This window comes from Capricornis sumatraensis, chromosome 5 (assembly GCF_032405125.1).
Source record: "Capricornis sumatraensis isolate serow.1 chromosome 5, serow.2, whole genome shotgun sequence".
NCBI lineage: Eukaryota > Metazoa > Chordata > Mammalia > Artiodactyla > Bovidae > Capricornis > Capricornis sumatraensis.
The window spans coordinates 39,904,145-39,927,137 of NC_091073.1; positions in this window are offsets into that span (position 1 = coordinate 39,904,145).

Below are 22,993 nucleotides of genomic sequence, written 5' to 3' on the forward strand. Positions count from 1 at the left end.
AAGGTTTATTTCATTCTCTATGATTTCAAAATTATTTCATTTTATCTTTATTAAAAATATCATTTAGCTTATGAAAGTAATATATTAAAACATCATATATTTTGAGTATCTTTACAGAAGGACAGTAAATAAACTAAAACTCCAAAACCTACTTTTCTTAATACCTGCACTAAAAAAAAAAAACAAAAAAAAAAAACTTCACTGGATGGGGGTCACATTCCCAGGGGAAAGGAAATTAAATGAAGTCAATAAAGATATCTGATGGTTGTTTTTCCATCTTATGTGTTCATAAGGCTAAACAATTTATGGTAACAGCTGTGAGTAGGCGTTTAAAGAATACTTCTTTCCTGTTCATTTTGGTGACATGAGTCACTTTGACTTTTTCTTTTGGATATTGACACAAAGGAAATTTTTGTTTAATTCAAATACTTCATGCTACCTGAAAAAATGCACTACTTTGCACATAGTTCATGTTTTAGAGTTGAAACTTCAACAAAAGAAGTCATAAATTTCAAATGTACACATACATTGGTATAATATTATGATGAATACTTCGGGTCTTGAATCATTTAAGAATGTCCACACTTCCGTATTAGCTCAGCTCAGTCGCTCGGTCGGATCCAACTCTTTGTGAACCCATGAATCACTGCATGCCAGCCCTCCCTGTCCATCAACAACTCCCAGAGTTCACTCAAACTCATGTCCATCGAGTCGGTGACGCCCTCCAGCCATCTCATCCTCTGTTGTTCCCTTCTCCTCCTGTCCCCAATCCCCCTCAGCATCAGAGTCTTTTCCAATGAGTCAATTCTTCACATGAGGTGGCCAAAGTATTAGAGTTTCAGTTGCAGCATCAGTGCTTCCAATGAATACCCAGGACTGATCTCCTTTAGAATGGACTGGTTGGATCTCCTTGCAGTCCAAGGGACTCTCAAGAGTCTTCTCTAACACCACAGTTCAAAAGCATCAATTCTTCGGTGCTCAGCTCTCTTCACAGTCCAACGCTCACATCCATACATGACCACTGGAAAAACCATAGCCTTGACTAGACAGACCTTTGTTGGCAAAGTAATGTCTCTGTTTTTGAATATGCTATCTAGGTTGGTCAAAACCTTCCTTCCAAGGAGTAAGCATCTTTTAATTTCATGGCTGCAATCACCATCTACAGTGATTTTGGAGACCAAAAAAATAAAGTCTGACACTGTTTCCACTGGTTCCCCATCCATTTCCCATGAAGTGATGGGACCAGATGCCATGATCTTCGTTTTCTAAATGTGAGCTTTAAGCCAACTTTCTCACTCTCCTCTTTCACTTTCATCAAGAGGCTTTTGAGTTCCTCTTCACTTTCTGCCATAAGGGTGGTGTCATCTGGATATCTGAGCTTATTGATATTTCTCCCTGCAGTCTTGATCCCAGCTTGTGTTTCTTCCAGTCCAGCATTTCTCATGATGTACTCTGCATAGAAGTTAAAAAAGCGGGGTGACAATATACAGCCTTGACGTACTCCTTTTCCTATTTGGAACCAGTCTGTTGTTCCATGACCAGTTCTAACTGTTGCTTCCTGACCTGCATACAGGTTTTTCAAGAGGCAGGTCAGGGTCTGATATTCCCAACTGTGATCCACACAGTCAAAGGCTTTGGCATAGTCAATAAAGCAGATATAGATGTTTTTGTGGAACTCTCTTGCTTTATTCATGATCCAGCAGATGTTGGCAACTTGATCTCTGGTTCCTCTGCCTTTTCTAAAACCAGCTTGAACACCAGGAAGTTCACGGTTCATGTATTGCTGAAGCCTGGCTTGGAGAATTTTGAGCACTGTTTTACTAGCATGTGAGATAAGTGCAATTGTGCAGTAGTTTGAGCATTCTTTGGCACTGCCTTTCTTAGGGATTGAAATGAAAACTGACCTTTTCCAGTCCTGTAGGCCACTGCTGAGTTTTCCAAATTTGCTGGCATATAGAGTCCAGCACTTTGACAGCATCATCTTTCAGGATTTGAAATAGCTCAACTGGAATTCCATCACCTCCACTAGCTTTGTTCATAGTGATGCTTTCTTTTTTTTTTTTTTTCACTTTACAATACTGTATTGGTTTTGCCATACATCAACATGAATCTGCCACGGGTGTACATAAGTTCCCACTCCTGAACCCCCCTCCCATCTCCCTCCCCATACCATCCCTCTGGGTTATCCCAGTGCACCAGCCCCAAGCATCCTGTATTCTGCATCGAACCTAGACTGGAGATTCATTTCTTATATGATATTATACATGTTTCAATGCCATTCTCCCAGATCATCCCACCCTCTCCCTCTCCCACAGAGTCCAAAAGTCTGTTCTGTACATCTGCATCACTTCTGCTGTCTTGCATACAGGGTTATCGTTACCATCTTTCTAAATTCCATATATATGTGTTAGTATACTGTATTGGTGTTTTTTTCTGGCTTACTTCAATCTGTATAATCGGCTCCAGTTTTATCCACCTCATTAAAACTGATTCAAATGTATTCTTTTTGATGGCTAAGTAATACTCCATTGTGTATATGTATCACAGCTTTCTTATCCATTCATCTGCTGATGGACATCTATGTTGCTTGCTCAGCGGTTCCTTCCACTACAAAGTAATTAAATTACTGTCTCATAGTGATGCTTTCTAAGGCCCACTTGACTTCACATTCCAAGATGTCTGGCTCTAGGTGAGTGATCACACCATCATGATTATCTGTGTCATGAAGGTTTTTTTGTACAGTTCTTCTGTCTATTCTTGCCATCTCTTCTTAATATCTTCTGCTTCTGTTAGGTCCATACCATTTCTGTCCTTTATCGAGCCCATCTTTGCATGAAATATTCCCTTGGTATCTCTAATTTTCTTGAAGAGATCTCTAGTCCTTCCCATTCTGTTGTTTTCCTCTATTTCTTTGCACTGATCACTGAGGAAGGCTTTCTTATCTCCCCTTACTATTCTTTAGAACTCTGCATTTAGATGCTTATATCTTTTGTTTTCTCCTTTGCTTTTGGCTTCTCTTCTTTTCACAACTATTTGTAAGGCCACCCCAGACAGCTATTTTGCTTTTTTACATTTCTTTTCCATGGGCATAGTCTTGATCCCTGTCTCCTGTACAATGTCACGAATCTCCATCCATAGTTCATCAGGCACTCCATATCTATCATATCTAGTCCCTTAAATCTATTTCTCACTTCCACTGTATAATCATCAGGGATTTGATTTAGGTCATACCTGAATGGTCTAGTGGTTTTCCCTACTTTCTTCAATTTAAGTCTGAATTTGGTAATAAGGAGTTCATGATCTGAGCCACAGTCAGCTCCTGGTCTTGTTTTTGTTGACTGTATAGAGCTTCTCCATCTTTGGCTGCAAAGAATATAATCAACCTGATTTCGATGTTGGCCATCTGGTGATGTCCATGTGTAGAGTCTTCTCTTGTGTTGTTGGAAGAGGGTGTTTGCTATGACCAGTGCATTTTCTTGGCAAAACTTTATTAGTCTTTGCCCTGCTTCATACCATATTCCAAGGCCAAATTTTCCTGTTACTCCAGGTGTCTTGATTTCCTACCTTTGCATTCCAGTCCCCTATAATGAAAAGGACATCTTTTTTGGGTGTTATTTCTAAAAGGTCTTGTAGGTCTTCATAGAACCTTTCAACTGCAGCTTCTTCAGCGTTACTGCTTGGGGCATAGGCTTGGATCCGTGATATTGAATGGTTTGCCTTGGAAATGAACAGAGATCATTCTGTCGTTTTTGAGATTGCATCCAAGAACTGCATTTCAGACTCTTTTGTTGACCATGATGGCTACTCCATTTCTTCTAAGGGATTCCTGCCTGCAGTAGTAGATATAATGGTCATCTGGGTTAAATTCATCCATTCCAGTCCATTTTAGTTCGCTGATTCCTAGAATGTTGACGTTCACTCTTGCCATCTCCTGCTTGACCACTTCCAATTTGCCTTGATTCATGGACCTGACATTCCAGGTTCCTATGCAATATTTCTCTTTACAGCATCAGACCTTGTGTCTATCAACAGTCACATCCACAACTGGGTATTGTTTTTGCTTTGGCTCCATCCCTTCATTCTTTCTGGAGTTATTTCTCCACTGATCTCCAGTAGCATATTGGGCACCTACTGCCCTGGGGAGTTCCTCTTTCAGTATCCTATCATTTTGCCTTTTCCTACTGTTCATGGGGTTCTCATGGCAAGAATACTGAAGTGGTTTTCTTCAGTATAACATCTTATAAATTCCACCTTGACTCCATACTATTCTATGGCCATGGTTTTCAACTTAGCTATGCTATTTTTCCAGATGATTAGAAAATAAGATTTTTGAATCATTCAGATTTTGAATAGAACTTATTCTACTATTCTATTGAGTAGTTTATGGATAATAAAAAGATAATAAATTTCAAAGTAGTCCAAGGTATCATATAGATGGTGATAGTGATATATGCTCAGTCACTCATTGCATCCAACTCTTTGCAACCCCATGGACTGCAGTCCACCAGGCTCTTCTTTCTGTTCATGGAATTATCCATAGTGTTATACCTTTTACTAAAACTATGGGCTTCCCTGGTGGCTCAGAGGGTAAAGCATCTGCCTGCCATGTGGGAGACCCAAGTTCGATCCCTGGGTCCAGAAGATCCCCTGGAGTAGGAAATGGCAACCCACTCCAGTATTCTTGCCTGGAGAATCCCATGGATGTAGAAACCTTGTAGGCTACAGTCCACGTTGTTGCAAAGAGTCGGACACGACTGATTGACTTCACTCACTTACTCATTGTTGAAAATATAGGTGAGTTATAGCTCTCCTTTGGTTTAACAACAATGACATTAATAAATCTTGAGACCCATTCATTGGAGGCACAGTATTTATGGGAGCTTTAGGTCTGTTATACAATATAACATAATGTAAAATAATACAATATAAATGATAGTATATATCATCTTCCCTCATCTCCTTGTAACCACTGAAGCTGATGGGCTGGGTTTTTCATGGGTTATGATATTTAGAAACAGCAGAATGCATAGTCTGTTTTCAAATTTTCACTTGGACCAAAATCAAAATCTATGGGAACAGACATTCCTGGTTACACAAGATGCAGAGTCAGCCAAACCAAATCATGATGACATATCCTTTAATTTTCCACCTAACTCATGACATTTTTCTAGGAATAAAATAAAATCTATCTAGGCAAGCTATGTTTACAGGTAGAATAATTGTTTCAAGTAGGTTTCTCCCTATAACAAACAGTTTGCATGCATGCTTATAATAAACATTCATTTAGTAGTTTATCTGAACTGTCAGAGGATTCAGTAAAGTCTTATTGAGCATAAGGATTGGGTTTTCCCTTCTCACATATTTAAGAAATGTTTTGAGTTCAAGGAGGGGGAAACAACTCACATAAGATTACTCTAGTAAATTTTTCCAACAGTGTTTATTCTGAGAAGACAGTGGAAGGTACTTGAATAAAGTAAGTCTGGCAAGACTTGAATGCTTCAGTAGTGGGCAATGGGAGTTGTTTTTAGAGCAGTGAAAGCATAGAGACAGATGACTCTTTATTTTCTGAGTTAACTCACTTTCAATGACATGAAAGGAAACTGTGGGATGGTGACTAACACCAGTGGGAAGAGTGGAAAGGCTCGAGAAAACCAAAATAGAGTTTGTGTTTAGGGCACTTCCTTAACTGTCACTTCTTGAGTTAACACCCTCTCTATTTTCCATCACACTTCTTTGCATTGCCTTGAATTTAGCCTTCAAAACATTTGCTACATCAGTGATGATTTTATATGTAGCGCACACTATTTTGGAAGGTATGGTTTTAGAGGTCTTTAATATTTTTAATTTAATGTGGATTATTTACTATAACATCAATTGGAAATATTAAAGCAAGGATACATTGGAAACCAAACCTAATAGTGTGTTAGCAGAATATAAAATCAGAAGCATAAATATTTTCAGACCTTTCAAATACATGAATATTCATTGAAAGAGTTACTTTTGTGATAGACTTCTGTGATCTACTCAGTTATCTCTTTGGTGCAGCAAGTAAAAATGATCAGGGAGGCTGACAAGTTAAGAACACTCCTGATTATCTTCCTTCCCGAGGTTCCCTTGTTATTATATTTTCCTGGACTCCTTTGCTGGTTGCTTATTTTTACTTAACCATTCTTTCACACTTTTTTTCTAACCAATAAATACTGGGCTTCTTCAGATTTTACTTCTTGGCCCTTCTCAATATTTTTTCTACCAATTAGGTCCCACAAAAATTTCTATAATAATGGAAATTTTCTATAAGCTTCACTGTCCATGTGCCAATCTTGACTAGTAATTAGTCAATTGAAATTTAGCCAAGAGAATATTAAAGAATATAATGGAAATGTTCTCCTCTAATTATGCTACCCAATGTCACCACCAACTCTTTTATCTGTTCCTTTACTCTTTCTCCTTGTCTTTTCCTGTTTTCCTCTTTGATTTATTTTCTGTTCTCTCAATTAACCTCCTTTGAAGATCTCCTTCATATACAAAGATTGATCTATTATTGCTATTGATCTCCAAGTTTCCAGGTTACCTATACATGCACTGACTTATTCATCATATATTCATCAGGCAATTAGCAGGTTCTAGGCACCATCAGATGTAATTCAAGAGAGAAGACTAACTTTGAAGAAAGAATTACAACTGTGATGACTATTGCAGGAGGTGAATGTCTATCTAGAGGAAATTTTTGCAATGACATCTTCCAACCTTATGTAATGTAGCACGTTCATACATGGCAGTCATTTAAAGATTTTAGGTAATGGTAATGTTCCTAAATTTGGAAAATATGATCTCAATTTTTTTAAGGTTCCTTTATTCTGGGGGGAAAAAAAAACCACACATGAATGGGCAAAAATAACAGCAACAGAAATAATGAAATTGCCTTACCCTGAAACTAGAATTAAGTATCATGGTGTGTTAATGTAAATTTTTGTGAATTGTTTAGCTGGATTTCTTTCTTATAGAGACAGTGTAGGGAAAGTTAGGAAGAACAATAAATAGCTCTTGGCCTTCTTAAAGGAGAGAGCAACGTGCAAAAGTCATCTACTTTTAGGGTGCAGTGGTGTGGCTGTTGTTGTCCTAGCTTGATTGGTTAATGAGAGAGTTTTGGTGCAGTTTGTGGCGAACAGGAATATTGCTTGCAGAACATGACCTGAAAAAAGTAAAAACAGAAGAAATTGCTTTACCCACCCCTACCAACTTTGTTTTTTAAAAATTTTCTATTTTATAGAGAACTGAACAAAAGTACCACAATGAATAACTGTAAACCCTTCACTTAGAGTCACCAAGTGTTTATATCTTCTGTCATTGCTTTATCTATATAAATATTTATACACATACTTTAACCATTTGAAAAGTAGAATGAAAGTATAAAGATTCTCCATTAATATGTCAGCATACACTTTCTAAAAATAAAGACATTCTACATAATCAAAATATCATTATCAAATCTAAAATTATTATTTCATGTATTAGTCGCTCAGTTGAGTCAGACTCTTTGTGACCCTATGGACTATAGCCCACCAGGCTCCTCTTTCCATGAAATTCTCCAGGCAAAAATACTAGAGTAGGTTGCCATTTATTTCCCTCTCCAGGAAATTTTCCTAACCCAAGGACTCAAACCTAGGTCTTCTGCATTACAGGCAGATTCATTATCTTCTAAGCCACAGATAATTGTAATTGTCTATATAGTCCCAATTGTTTCAGAAGTCATAAGTTTCTGGCTCCTTTAAAGAAAAAAAAGCATTATGTTTTTGCACAAATGAAAGCATATTAACCTATTAAAATGTTTGCACCTTGCTTTTTTTTTTTTTTTTTTACCCATAAAAATAGGTGCTGGATATCACCTATCAATTTATACAAAATTTTCTCATTCTTTCTAATTACTACTTAGCACTTCTTTTTACAGATATGCTATAGCTTATTTAACCAGTCTCTTATGGATGGCATTTGGGTTCCCAAATTTTGCTCATAACTAGTAACCTTTAGCATATATTGTTTTGTATTTTGGAAGGCCTATCTGCAGGGTGATTTCCAAACGTGAGATTTTCAGGTCAAAGGGAAGAATGTATACAAGGATTTTATTGAATACTGCCAAAATTTCCTCCAAAGAGCTTAACCATTTTGCAAAAAGTCAAAGTGTGCTATTCCCAAAAGTTCCAGGTGCAGAGTATGTCATCAAGTTTTTGAAGTTTTCCATTCTAAAAAGTGAGAAATGGTAATCTCAATATAGCTTTAGTTTGCATTTTATTGACTAAAATAATGCATATTTTCAGATGTTTTATGACTATTTCCCTGTGTTAAATTCTATTCATGTGCTTTGCCCGCTTTCTATATGCTTTTTATCTTTTATTTCTTAATATTGAAAGTATATTTCTAAATACTTAAATATGTTAATATTAGAGAGATTAGCCAATGTGTACTTCTGTGAAACACCATGTAGAGTTTTTGTTGTTTCTGACCCAAGTGATACAGAAGTTCTTGCTTTTTGCTGGTTCCACTACAGAACAACTAATCACCTTTTCAGATTTAACATGAGATCAGTGTCCTGGACGGAGAAGGCAATGGCAACCCACTCCAGTACTCTTGGAACCCCGAAAAATCCCATGGACGGAGTAGCCTGGAAGTCTGTAGTCCGTGGGGTCGCTGAGGGTCGGACACGACTGAGCGACTTCACTTTCACTTTTCACTTTTCTGCATTGGATAAGGAAGTGGCGGCCCACTCCAGTGTTCTTGCCTGGAGAATCCCAGGGACGGGGGAATAGTAGCAGCGCCCTGGATGAAGCCTTTCTGAAATTATTCCTCCCTGCTTTTCCTCTGAGACATGAACAGCATTTCCTTCCCTCCATCAATTGGGAACAAAAGAAGAGAAATTGAGACAGAGTACTGGGGAAGATTTGGAGATGCAGATCTCTCTGATAAAATGTACAATTAGAATGAAATGTTGTGGAGGAAATGATTGAAACATAAGAAAGAGAAAAGTGGATGAAGATTCATCAGCACCATCCTAATCATTTTGCATATGGTTATGGAATCTGGCTAATGGCCTTTGCACCTCCTATACAACTGGAATACATTGCTAAATGGCCTTCAAGACTACATTCTTTGCACCAAAGTCCATTTCTAAACCTGTCTGAAACAAGGTAATAGAGAGGAAATGACAAGTTGAAAAACTGTGTTGAGGTAACAGTTTAGGATATGATGATTGATTGCTTTGGACAAGGATTTGTAAAAATGCAGGAAATTATGTCTCAACCATGGTACACAGCAGAAACCCTCAGAGGGCTTTTTCAAAGGTGATTTTCCAAGACCACACCCCATCCCTAATGAATCAGAAGCTTTGTGACTGTGCTTAAGGCTGCTGGCATATATGCACTTGGGGAAAGATGAGGATGTTGAGTATGAGGTGTGAAATGAGACCTCTACATGTTCTGATAATAAGCAACTTTCATATAGGTTTATTGACCATTTAAGCTTACTCATTTTTTCTGTTGTATTTTAAAAATTTATTATTGCCTTTTATAAAGGATTTTTTTGGATATCCTGATGATAATCCCTAATCAGCTGTACATATGACATAACTTTCTCAGGTTACAGCTTATCTTTGCATATTGATTAAAGCATCTTTGAACTTAAAGTAGCATTTAAAAAAATAATATAGATAATGCATGAATCTTTACTTTTTTGTTTATTCTAGATATCTTCTTCAAAACATATTTTCCTGATCTGAAGTCAAAATCTCTACTGTTTTCTAAAAGTTTTTAAAACTTTTATAGTTTGCCTTTCACACTTCAGTCTTGAATCCACTTAGAACCATTTATTTAACAGTGTGAAGTGTTAAACAATGTGAAGTAGAAAGTTCATTTTACTATTTTATGTGTGTGAGTGCATATATATGAGGCTTCCCTGATGGTTTAGTGATAAAGAATCTGCCTACAAAGTAAGACACAGGAGACATGGGTTCAATTATTGGGTCAGAAAGATTGCCTGGAGGAGGGCATGGCAACCCACTTCAGTATTCTTGCCTGGAGAATCCCATGGACAGAGAAGCCTGGCAAACTACAACCCATGGGGTCACAAAGAGTCAGACACGACTGAAGTGACTCAGTATATACCCACTCACATATATATATACAGAAACACACACATAGTTTTCCCAGTACTATTTGTTAGCAGTCAGACTGCTATTTCACAAGTCTGTCTAGGAAACAGAAACACTAGGGAATGCAATGGAGGCAGTTGTGGAGGGACTGAAAACCTTCAGTAGACACTCAGAGGAAAACTTGTGTGGATAAGGATAGCTTCATGTCCTGTACAGTTGCAGAGGCCCATGCCTAGAAGGGCCTGATTTCTTTTTTGTAATTTATATTTATATTCAGGTGGCATTGGTTTATGAGCTTCCCAGGTGGTGCTAGTGGCAAGGAACTTGCCTGCCAATGCAGGAGATGTAAGAGACACAGGCTCCCTGGGTTGGGAAGATTCCCTGGAGGAGGACATGGTAATCCACTCCAATATTCTTGCCTGGAGAATCCCATGCACAGAGGAGCCCGGCCGGCTACAGTCCACAGGGATACACAGAGTCAGACACAACTGAAGCGACTTAGTAAGCATGCACATGTGACATTGGCTTATAATTGTATATAAGGCTCATAGCAGTATATAAGGTTCATGTGTACAACGTTATGTTTTTTTATCTGTATACCCTACGATGTGTTCACCACTGAAAATTTAGTGTGTATCTGTCACCATACACATTGATCCCTTTTACTCATTTCTCCCTCCCCACCCTTTCCTACCTGGTAACCACTACTCTGTTCTCTGTATCCACATATTCATTTCTGTTTCATTCCACATGTAAATTTATTTATTTTTGTGTACTTGATTGCTGGTTTTATATTCCACATATAAGAGACATCATACAGTATTTGTTTTTATCCATCTGCCTTATTTCACTTAGCATAATACACTCAAGAGTCATCCATATCGTCACAAATGGCAAGCAGTTTCACTAATGGGCATAGGTCTGGAAAAAACAAAAACACTAATTGGACAAGACTCAGGCACCCCAATGTTCATAACAGCATTATTTACAACTGTCAAGACACGGAAGCAACCAAAGTGTTCATCAACAGATAAGTGGATTAAGAAGATGTGGTGTATATATATATATATATATATATATATACACACACACACACACACACACACAGTGGAAAGCAATTCAGTTATGAAAAAAGAATGTAATTCTGTCATTTTCAGTAACATGGATGGATTTAGAGGACATTGTGATAAGTGAACTAAATCAGAGAAAGACAGATAGATACTCTATCACTTTGATGAAAATCTAATAAACAGCAAACTCTTTAATGTTAAAAAAAAAAAAAAAGGAGACTCACAGACACAGGGAAAAAAAAAACAAACCTAGTAGTTACAAGTAGGGTGAGGAAAGAGGGGAGGGCAAGATAGAAGTAGTAAATTAAAGGTACACACTATTAGATATAAAATAGTTCAGTTCAGTTACTCAGTCATGTCCAACTCTTTGTGACCCCATGGACTGCAGCATGCCAGGCTACCCTGTCCATCAACAACTCCTGGAGCTTGGTCAAACTCATTTCCATTGAGCCAGTGATGCCATTCAACCATCTCATCCTCTGTCATCCCATTCTTCGCCTGCCTTCAATCTTTCCCAGCATCAGGGTCTTTTCCTATGAGTCAGTTCTTTGACTCAGTTGGCCAAGGTATTGGAGTTTCAACTTCAATATCAATCCTTCCAGTGAAAATTCAGGACTGATTCCTTTAGGATAGACTGGTTTGATCTCTTTGCCTTCCAAGGGACTCTCAAGAGTCCTCTCAAACACCACAGTTCAAGAGCATCAGTTCTTCAGTGCTCAGCTTTCTTTATGGTCCAACTCTTACATCCATAAATGACTACTGGAAAAACCATAGCTTTGACTACAAGGACATTTGTCAGCAGACAAGGTAACATTTGATCTCTCACTCCTCTGCTTTTTCTCTGCTTTTTAACATGCTGTCTAGATTTGTCATAGCCTTTCTTCCAAGGAACAAGTGTCTTTTAATTTCATGGCTGCAGTCACCATCTGCAGTGATTTTGGAGGCGAATAAAATAAAGTCTGTCACTGTTCCCATTGTTTCTCCTCTACCAATTTGGAACCAGTCCATTGTTCCATGTCTGGCTTTTATTGTTGCTTCTTGACCTGCATACAGGTTTCTCAGGAGGCAGGTAAGGTGGTCTGGTATTCCCATCACTTTAAGAATTTTCCACAGTTTGTTGTGATCCACACACTCAAAGGCTTTAGTGTAGTCAGTGAAGAAAAAGTAGATGTTTTTCTGGAACTCTATTGCTTTTTCTATAAAGCAATGGATGTAGGTAATTTGATCTCTCGCTCCTCTGCTTTTTCAAAATCCAGCTTGAACATCTGGAAGTTCTTGGCTCATGTACTATAGAAGCCTAGCTTGGAGAATTTTGAGCATTACTTTGCTAGCATGTGAGATGAGTGCAATTGTGCGGTAGTTTGAACATTCTTTGGCATTGCCATTTTGGGGACTGGAATGAAAGCTGATCTTTTCCAGTCTTGTGGCCACTGCTGAGATTTCCTAATTTGCTGGCATATTGAGTGCAGCACTTTCACAGCATCATCTTTCAGGATTTGAAATAGCTCAACTGGAATTCCATCACCTCCACTAGCTTTGTTCATAGTGATGTTTCCTAAGGCCCACTTGACTTTGCATTCCAGGATGTCTGGCTCTAGCTGAGTGATCACACCATTGTGGATATCGGGGTCATTAAGATCTTTTTTGTATTGTTCTATGTATTCTTGCCACCTCTTCTTAATATCTTCTGCTTCTGTTAAGTCCATATCATTTCTGTCAGTTATTATGCCCATCTTTGCATGAAATGTTCCCTTTGTTTCTCTAATTTCTTTGAAGTGATTCCTAGTCTTTCCCATTGCATTGTTTTGATTTATCCTTTGTATTGATCACTTAGGAAGGCTTTCTTATCTCTCCTTGCTCTTCTTTGGAACTCTGCATTCAAATGGGTCTATATTTCCTTTTCACCTTTGCCTCTTGTTTCTCTTCTCTTCTAAGTAATTTGTAAGGGTTCAGACAACCATTTTGCCTTTTTGCATGTCTTCTTTTGGGAGATGATTTTGAACACTGCCTCCTGTAGAATTTTACAAACCTCTGTCCATAGTTCTTCAAGCACTTTATCTATCAGATCTAATTCCTTGAATCTATTTGTCACTTCCACTGTATAATCATTAGGGATTTGATTTAGGTCATACCTGAATGTCTGGTGGTTTTACCTACTTTCTTCCATTTAAGTCTGAATTTGGCAATAAGGACTTTGCAATCTGAGCCACAGTCAGCTCCCAATCTTGTTTTTGATGACTGTATAGAGCTTCTCCATCTTCAGCTGCAGAGAATATAATCAATCTGATTTCAGTATTGACCATCTGGTGATGTCCATTTGTAGAGTTGTTTTTTGTGTTGTTCAAAGAGGGTGTTTGCTATGACCAGTGCATTCTCTTGGAAAAACTCTGCTAGCCTTTGCCCTGCTTCATATTGTTCTCCAAGGCAAAACTTGCCTGTTATTCCAGATATCTCTTGACTTCCTACTTTTGCATTCTTATTCCCTATGATGAAAAGGACATCTTTTTTTGGTGTTAGTTCTAGAAGGTCTTGTAGGTCTTCAGAGAGCCATTCAACTTGAGCATCTTTGGCATTAGTGATTGGGGCATAAACTTGGATTCCTGTGATATTGAATGGTTTACCTTGGAAACAGAGGTTATTCTGTTGTTTTTGAGATTGCACCCAAGTACTGCATTTTAGACTCTTTTGTTGACTATGAGGGCTACTCCATTTCTTCTAAAGGGTTCTTGCCAACAGTATTTGATATAAAAGTCATCTGAATTAAATTTGCCCATTCTGGTCCATTTTAGTTCACTGATTCCTAAAATGTCTACTTTCACTTTTGCCATCTTCTGTTTGATCACTTCCAATTTACCTTGATTCATAGACCTATCATTCCAGGTTCCTATGCTATATTGTTCTTTACAGCATCAGACTTTATGTCCATCACCAGTCACATATACAACTGGGTGCTGTATTTGCTTTGGCTCAGCCTTCTTCATTCTTTCCTGAGCTATTTCTCCACTTTGTTCCAGTAACATATTAGGCACCTATCAACCTGGAGAGTTCGTCTTTCAGTGTCATATCATTTTGCCTTTTCATACTGTTCATGAGGTTTCCACAAGATGGCAGAGTAGAAAGACATATGCTCATCTTCTGCTGTGAGCACTCCAGAATTGCATCTAACTGCTCAATAACCATTGACAAGAAGATGTTGGATCCCACCATAAAAGATATCCTATGTCCAAAGGCAAAGGAGAAGCCCAAACAAGATGGTAGGAGGGGCAAAATCACATTTAGAATCAAATCCCATACCCACCAGAGATCCTTGGAGGGTTCAAACAAAACTTTGTGCGTACTAGGACCAGGGAGCCCACAAGAGACTGAGCCAGACCTGCCTTTGAGTTTTTGAGTGTCTTCTGTGAAGGTATCCGCAACCAGCACACTAAGTACAGGCGGCTGCTGAGACTGGTGCACTAAGCATGGCCGAGAGGAGCTACCCCACGTCCAAGGTCAGAGGCCGAGGCCGAGAGGAGCCACCCTGCGCCCGAGGCTGGGGCGGCAACCAGGAGGAGCCACCCCACCTCCTGGGTCAGGGGCGGTGGCCAGGAGGAGCCACCCCATGTCCGGGGTCAGGGGCAGCAGCTGGGAGGAGCCACCATGCGTCCAGGGTCAGGGGCAACGGCCGAGAGGAGCCACCCTGTGTCCGAGGCCAGGGGCAGTGGCCAGGAGGAGCAACTCAATGTCCAAGGAGCTGTGGCTGTGCAGGCGCAGGAGGGCCTAGAGGAGCTATCCCAAGGTGAATGTCAGCAAGGGCGGTGGTGTGGAGATACCCCACATCCAAGGTAAGGAGCAGTGGCTATGCATTGCTGGAGCAGCCGTGAAGAGATAACCCACGCCCAAAGTAAGAGAAACCCAAGTAAGATGGTAGGTGTTGCAAGAGGGCATCAGAGGGCAGACACACTGAAACCATACTCACAGAAAACTAGTCAATCTAATCACACTAGGACCACAGCCTTGTCTAACTCAATGAAACTAAGCCATGCCCACAGGGCAACCCAAGATGGGCGGGTCATGGTGGAGAGGTCTGCCAGAATGTGGTCCACTGGAGAAAGAAATGGCAAACTACTTCAGTATTCTTGCCTTGAGAACCCCATGAACAATATGAAAAGGCAAAATGATAGGAAACTGAAAGAGGAACTCCCCAAGTAAGTAGGTGCCCAATATACTACTGGAGATCAGTGGAGAAATAACTCCAGAAAGAATGAAAGGAGGGAGCCAATGCAAGAACAATACCCAGCTGTGGATGTGACTGGTGACAGAAGCAAGGTCTGATGCTGTAAAGAGCGATACTGCATAGGAACACAGAATGTCAGGGCCATGAATCAAGGCAAATTGTAAGTGGTCAAACAAGAGATGGCAAGAGTGAACATCAACATTCTAGGAATCAGCGAACTAAAATGGACTGCTACTGCTAAGTCACTTCAATCGTGTCCGACTCCGTGCGACCCCATAGACGGCAGCCCACCAGACTCCCCCATCCCTGGATTCTCCAGGCAAGAACACTGGAGTAGGTTGCCATTTCCTTCTCCAATGCATGAAAGTGAAAAGTGAAAGTGAAGTCACTGAGTCATGTCCAACTCTCAGCGACCCCTAGGACTGCAGCCTTGCAGGTTCCTCCATCCATGGGATTTTCCAGGCAAGAGTACTGGAGTAGGGTGCCACTACCTTCTCCAAAATGGACTGGAATGGGTGAATTTAACTCAGATGACCATTATATACCTACTAGTATGGGCAGGAATCCCTCAGAAGAAATGGAGTAGCCATCGTGATCAACAGAAGAGTCCGAAATGCAGTACTTGGATGCAGTCTTAAAAACGACAGAATGATCTCTGTTCGTTTCCAAGGCAAACCATTCAATATCATGGTAATCCAAGTCTCTGCCCCAACCAGTAACGCTGAAGAAGCTGAAGTTGAATGGTTCTATGAAGACCTACAAGACCTTTTAGAACTAACACCCAAAAAAGATGTCCTTTTCATTATAGGGGACTGGAATGCAAAGTAGGAAGTCAAGAAACACCTGGAGTAACAGGCAAATTTGGCCTTGGAGTGCAGAATGAAGCAGGGCAAAGACTAATAGAGTTTTTCCAAGAGAATGCACTGGTCATAGCAAACACCCTCTTCCAACAACACAAGAGAAGACTCTACACATGGACATTACCAGATGGTCAACACCAAAATCAGATTGATTATATTCTTTGCAGCCAAAGGTGGAGAAGCTGTATACAGTCAACAAAAACAAGACCAGGAGCTGACTGTGGCTCAGATCATGAACTCCTTATTACCAAATTCAGACTCAAATTGAAGAAGTAGGGAAAACCGCTAGACCATTCAGGTATAACCTAAATCAAATCCCTTAAGATTATACAGTGGAAGTGAGAAACATATTTAAGGGATTAGATCTGATAGATAGAGTGCCTGATGAACTATGGAATGAGGTCCGTGACATTGTACGGAGGACAGGGATCAAGACCATCCTCATGGAAAAGAAATGCAAAAAAGCTCAATGGCTGTCTGGGGAGGCCTTACAAATAGCTGTGAAAAGAAGAGAGGCAAAAAGCAAAGGAGAAAAGGAAAGATATAAGCATCTGAATGCAGAGTTCCAAAGAATAGCAAGAAGAGATAAGAAAGCCTTCTTCAGCGATCATTGCAAAGAAATAGAGGAAAAGAACAGAATGGGAAAGACTAGAGATCTCTTCAAGAAAATTAGAGATACCAAGAGAATATTTCAGGCAAAGATGGGCTCGATAAAGGACAGAAATGGTATGGACTTGACAGAAGCAGAAGATATTAAGAAGAGGTGGCAAGAATACACAGAAGAACTGTACAAAAAAGATCTTTATGACGTGGATAATCATGATGGTGTGATCACCCATCTAGAGCCAACATCCTGGAATGTGAAGGGAAGTGGGCATTAGAAAGCATCACTACGAACAAAGCTAGTGGAGGTTATGGAATTCCAGTTGAGCTATTTCAAATCATGAAAGATGATGTTGTGAAAGTGCTGCACTCACAATGCCAGCAAATTTGGAAAACTCACCAATGGCCAAGGGACTGGAAAAGGTCAGTTTTTTATTCCAATCCCAAAGAAAGGCAATGCCAAAGAATGCTCATACTACCACACAGTTGCACTCATCTCACACGCTAGTAAAGGAATGCTCAAAATTCTCCAAGCCAGGCTTCAGCAATATGTGAACTGTGACTTCCTGATGTTCAAGCTGGTTTTAGAAAAGGCAGAGGAACTGGAGATCAAATTGCCAACATATGTTGGATCATGGAAAAAGCAAGAGAGTTTCAGAAAAACATCTATTTCTGCTTTCTTGACTATGCCAAAGCTTTTGACTCTGTGGATCACAATAAACTGTGGAAAATTCTGAGAGAGATGGGAATACAAGATCACCTGACCTACCTTTTGAGAAATCTGTATGCAGGTCAGGAAGCAATAGTTAGAACTGGACGTGGAACAGACTTGTTCAAATAGGAGAAGGAGTATGTCAAGGCTGTATATTGTCACCCTGCTTATTTAACTTCTATGCAGAGTACATCATGAGAAATTCTGGGATGGAAGAAACACAAGCTGGAATCAAGATTGCCAGGAGAAATATCAATAAGCTCAGATATGCAGATGACACCACCCTTATGGAAGAAAGTGAAGAGGAACTCAAAAGTCTCTTGATGAAAGTAAAAGAGGAGAGTGAAAAAGTTGGCTTAAAGCTCAACATTCAGAAAGCTAAGATCATGGCATCTGGTCGCATCACTTCATGGGAAATAGATGGGGAAACAGTGGAAACAGTGTCAGACTTTATCTTTTTGGGCTTCAAAATCACTGCAGATGGTGTCTGCAGCCATGAAATTAAAAGACGCTTACTCCTTGGAAGAAACATTATGACCAACCTAGATAGCATATTAAAAAGCAGAGACATTACTTTGCCGACTAAGGTCCGTCTAGTCAAGGTTATGGTTTTTCCTGTGGTCATGTACGGATGTGAGAGTTGGACTGTGAAGAAGCCTGAGTGCCAAAAAATTGATGCCTTTGAACTGTGGTGTTGGAGAAGACTCTTGAGAATCCCTTGGACTGCAAGAAGCTCCAACCAGTCCATTCTGAAAGAGATCAGTCCTGGGATTTCTTTGGAAGGAATGATGCTAAAGCTGAAGCTCCAGTACTTTGGCCACCTCATGCAAAGAGTTGACTCATTGGAAAAGACTTTGATGCTGGGAGGGATTGGGGGCAGGAGGAGAAGGGGATGACAGAGGATGAGATGGCTGGATGGCATCCCTGACTCGATGGGCATGAGTCTGAGTGAAGTCCAGCTGTTGGTGATGGACAGGGAGGCCTGGCGTGCTGCGATTCATGGGGTCCCAAAGAGTCGGGCACTACTGAGTGACTGAACTGAACTGTGAAGGTATGAGCCAGCACTGGCCTGCATAGGGCCAGGAGCTCCAGTGGGGCCAGGGGCTCTGGCTGAAGCAGACCTGGGAGGCATGTCATGTGAGTCCCACCATAGAGACACAGAGCAAACAATCACAAATTGGAAAATAATTATACCAAAGAAGTTCTCATACTGTTGTGAAAGTTTTAGGGCTCACAACATATTTCACAACCTGGTCATCTGACAAAGGGACTGAGAACCCCCAGGGAATTTGACTTTAATGGGCAGTGGGATTTGATTACAGAACTTCCACAGGACTGGGGAAACAGACTCTTGAAGGGCACGAACAAGACCTTGTGTGCACCAGGATGCAGGAGAAAAGAGAAGTGACCCTACAATAGACTGAATCAGACTTGTCTCTGAGTATCCAGGTGTCTCTGGCAGAGGTGTAGGTCCACAGTGGCCTGCTGTGGGATCATGGGCATTGAATACAGCAGTCCTGGCATAAGTCCTTTCGAAAGAGGTCACCTCAGGCCAAACTACAGGGATGGAACAAAGCCCCATCCATCAACAGAAAATTGGACTAAAGATTTACTGAGCATGGCTCCACCCATCAGCTAAAGATCCAGATTCCCCGACAGCCAGTCCTTTCCATCAGGAAGCTCCCACAAGCCTCTTATCCTTATCCATCCTTATGCAAGAGAGAAGACAGAAAGGAAATCACAACTCCCAGAGTTCAACCAAACTCATGTGCATCGAGTCAGTGATGCCATCCAGCCATCTCATTCTCCATCATCCCCTTCTCCTCCTGCCCCCAATCCCTCCCAGCATCAGGGTCCTTTCCAAAGAGTCAACTCTTCGCATGAAGTGGCCAAAGTATTGGAGTTTCAGCTTCAGCATCAGTCCTTCCGATGAACACCCAAGACTGATCTCCTTTAGGATGGACTGGTGACTCTCAAGAGTCTTCTCAAACACCACAGTTCAAAAGTATCAATTCTTCGGCCCTCAGCTTTCTTCACAGTCCAACTCTCACATCCATACATGACCACTGGAAAAACCATAGCCTTGACTAGACGGACCTTTGTTGGAAAGCTAATATATTTGCTTTTCAATATGCTATCTAGGTTGGTCATAACTTTCCTTCCAAGAAGTAAGCGTCTTTTAATTTCATGGCTGCAGACACCATCTGCAGTGATTTTGGAGCTCCCCAAAATAAAGTCTGACACTGTTTCCACTGTTTCCTCATCTATTTCCCATAAAGTGATGCGACCAGATGCCATGATCTTAGCTTTCTGAATGTTGAGCTTTAAGCCAACTTTTTCACTCTCCTCTTTTACTTTCATCAAGAGGCTTTTGAGTTCCTCTTCACTTTCTTCCATAAGGGTGGTGTCATCTGCATATCTGAGCTTATTGATATTTCTCCTGGCAATCTTGATTCCAGCTTGTGTTTCTTCCATCCTAGAATTTCTCATGATGTACTCTGCATAGAAGTTAAATAAGCAGGGTGACAATATACAGCCTTGATGTACTCCTTTTCCCATTTGGAACCAGTCTGTTGTTCTATGTCCAATCTGATTGTTGCTTCCTGACCTGCATACAGATTTCTCAAGAGGCAAGTTAGGTGGTCTGGTAGTCCCATCTCTTTCAGAATTTTCCACAGTTTATTGTGATCCACAGAGTCAAAAGCTTTGGCATAGGCAAGAAAGCAGAAATCGATGTTTTTCTGAAACTCTCTTGCTTTTCCTGTGATCCAACATATGTTGGCAATTTGATCTCCGGTTCCTCTGACTTATCTAAAACCAGCTTGAACATCAGGAAGTTCACGGTTCACATATTGCTGAAGCCTGGCTTGGAGAATTTTGAGCATTCCTTTACTAGCGTGTGAGATGAGTGCAACTGTGTGGTAGTATGAGCATTCTTTGGCATTGCCTTTCTTTGGGATTGGAATAAAAACTGACCTTTTCCAGTCCTATGGCCACTGCTGAGTTTTCCCAATTTGCTGGCATATAGAGTCCAGCCCTTTCACAGCATCATCTGTCATATGAAATAGCTCAACTGGAATTCCATCACCTCCACTAGCTTTGCTCATAGTGATGTTTTCTAAGGCCCATTTGACTTCATATTCCAAGATATCTGGCTCTAGGTGAGTGATCACACCATCGTGATTATCTGGGTCATGTAGCTCTTTTTTGTACAGTTCTTCTGTGTATTCTTGCCATCTCTTCTTAATATCTTCTGCTTCTGTTAGGTCCAATCCATTTCTGTTCTTGATCGAACCCATGTTTGCATGAAATGTTCCCTTAGTATCTGAAATCTCTAGTCTTTCCCATTCTGTTGTTTTCCTCTATTTCTTTGCATTGATCGCTGAGGAACACTTTCTTATCTCTCCTTGCTATTCTTTGGAACTCTGCATTCAGATGCTTATATCTTTCCTTTTTTCCTTTGCTTTTCACTTATCTTCTTTTCATAGCTATTTGTAAGGCCTCCTTAGACAACCATTTTGCTTTTTTGCATTTCTTTTCCATTGGGATGGTCTTGATCCCTGTCTCCTGTACAATGTCATGAACCTCCGTCCATAGTTCATCAGGCACTCTATCTATCAAGTCTCGTCCCTTAAATCTATTTCTCACTTCCACTGTATAATCATAAGGGATTTGATTTAGGTCATACCTGAATGGTCTAGTGGTTTCCCCCATTTTCTTCAACTTAAGTCTGAGTTTGGCAGTGAAGAGTTCATGATTTGAGCCACAGGCAACTCCTTGTCTTATTTTTGCTGACTATATAGTTTCTCCATCTTTGTCTGCAAAGAATATAATCAGTTTAATTTTGGTGTTGACCATGTGTAGAGTCTTCTCTTATATAAGACTTATATAGTATTATACATCAGTTATACTGCAAATAAAAAAAATGGATAAAGTACCGGAATATCACTATATTGTATACCTGTAACTGAAACTCCAGTACTTTGTCACCTCATGCGAAGAGTTGACTCATTGGAAAAGACTTTGCTGCTGGATGGGATTGGGGGCAGGAGGAAAGAGGGACGACAGAAAATAAGATGGCTGGATTGCATCACCGACTCGATGAACAAGAGTTTGAGTGAACTCCAGGAGATGATGATGGACAGGGAGGCCTGGCGTGCTGTGATTCATGGGGTCGCAGAGTCGGACATGACTGAGCGACTGAACTGAACTGAACTTATATAGTATTATACATCTACTATACTTCAAATAAAACAACGGATATAGGACCAGAATACACATTTTTCAAAGAAGGCAAACAGATGGGTAACAGGTACATGAAAAAGAGTCCAACATCACTAATTATTAGGAAATGTAAGTTGAAATTACAATGAGACATCTCCTCACATCTGTTAGAATGACTGTTATAAAAAAGGCAAGAAATAATGTGTTGGCAAAGATGGAGAAAAAAGAGGACCCTAGTACACTGTTGACAAGAATGTAATTTGGTGCAGGAAATGGAAAACAGTACAGAAATTCCTCAAAATCTTAAGAGTAGAACTATCAGACTATCTAGCTGTCCCACTTCTGGGTGTTTATCCAAAGACTATGAAAATGTTAATTCAAAGATTTATGCTGTCTATGTTCATAGCAGCATTATTTATGATAGCCAAAGCATAGAAACAATCTAAGTGTTCATCGATAGAAAAATGGACAAGAAAATGTGGGATACATACATTGTTATTGCTGTTTAGTTGTTAAGTTGTGTCTGACTCTTTTGTGACCCCATGGACTTTAGACCACCAGGCTCCGCTGTCAATGGGATTTCCCAAGCAAGAATATCAGACTGGGTTGCCATTTCCTTCTCCAGGGGATCTTCCTGACCCAGGGATCGAACTTGCATCTCCTGCATTGGCAGGTGAAATCTTTATTAGAAGTCTCCCTGAGTCACCAGGGAAGCCGTATACGCATGCACACATACACACACACACACACATACGCACATTTATATATATGAATAATAGGGAGAAGGCAATGGCAACCCACTCCAGTACTCTCGCCTGGAAAATCCCATGGATGGAGGAGTCTGGTAGGCTGCAGTCCGTGGGGTTGCTAGGAGTCGGACACGACTGAGCGACTTCACTTTCACTTTCCACTTTCATGCATTGGAGAAGGACATGGCAACCCACTCCAGTGTTATTGCCTGGAGAATCCCAGGGGCGGGGGAGCCTGGTGGGCTGCCGTCTATGGGGTCGCACAGAGTCGGATATGACTGAAATGACTTAGTAGTAGTAGTAGTAGTAGTAGTATGAATAATAGAAGTGTGTGAACTTAATTTAACGCTCTCCTATTGCCATATTGAAATTTCAAATACTCTGTAAACATGGACCCTCTCTTTAACTTTGCACTGGG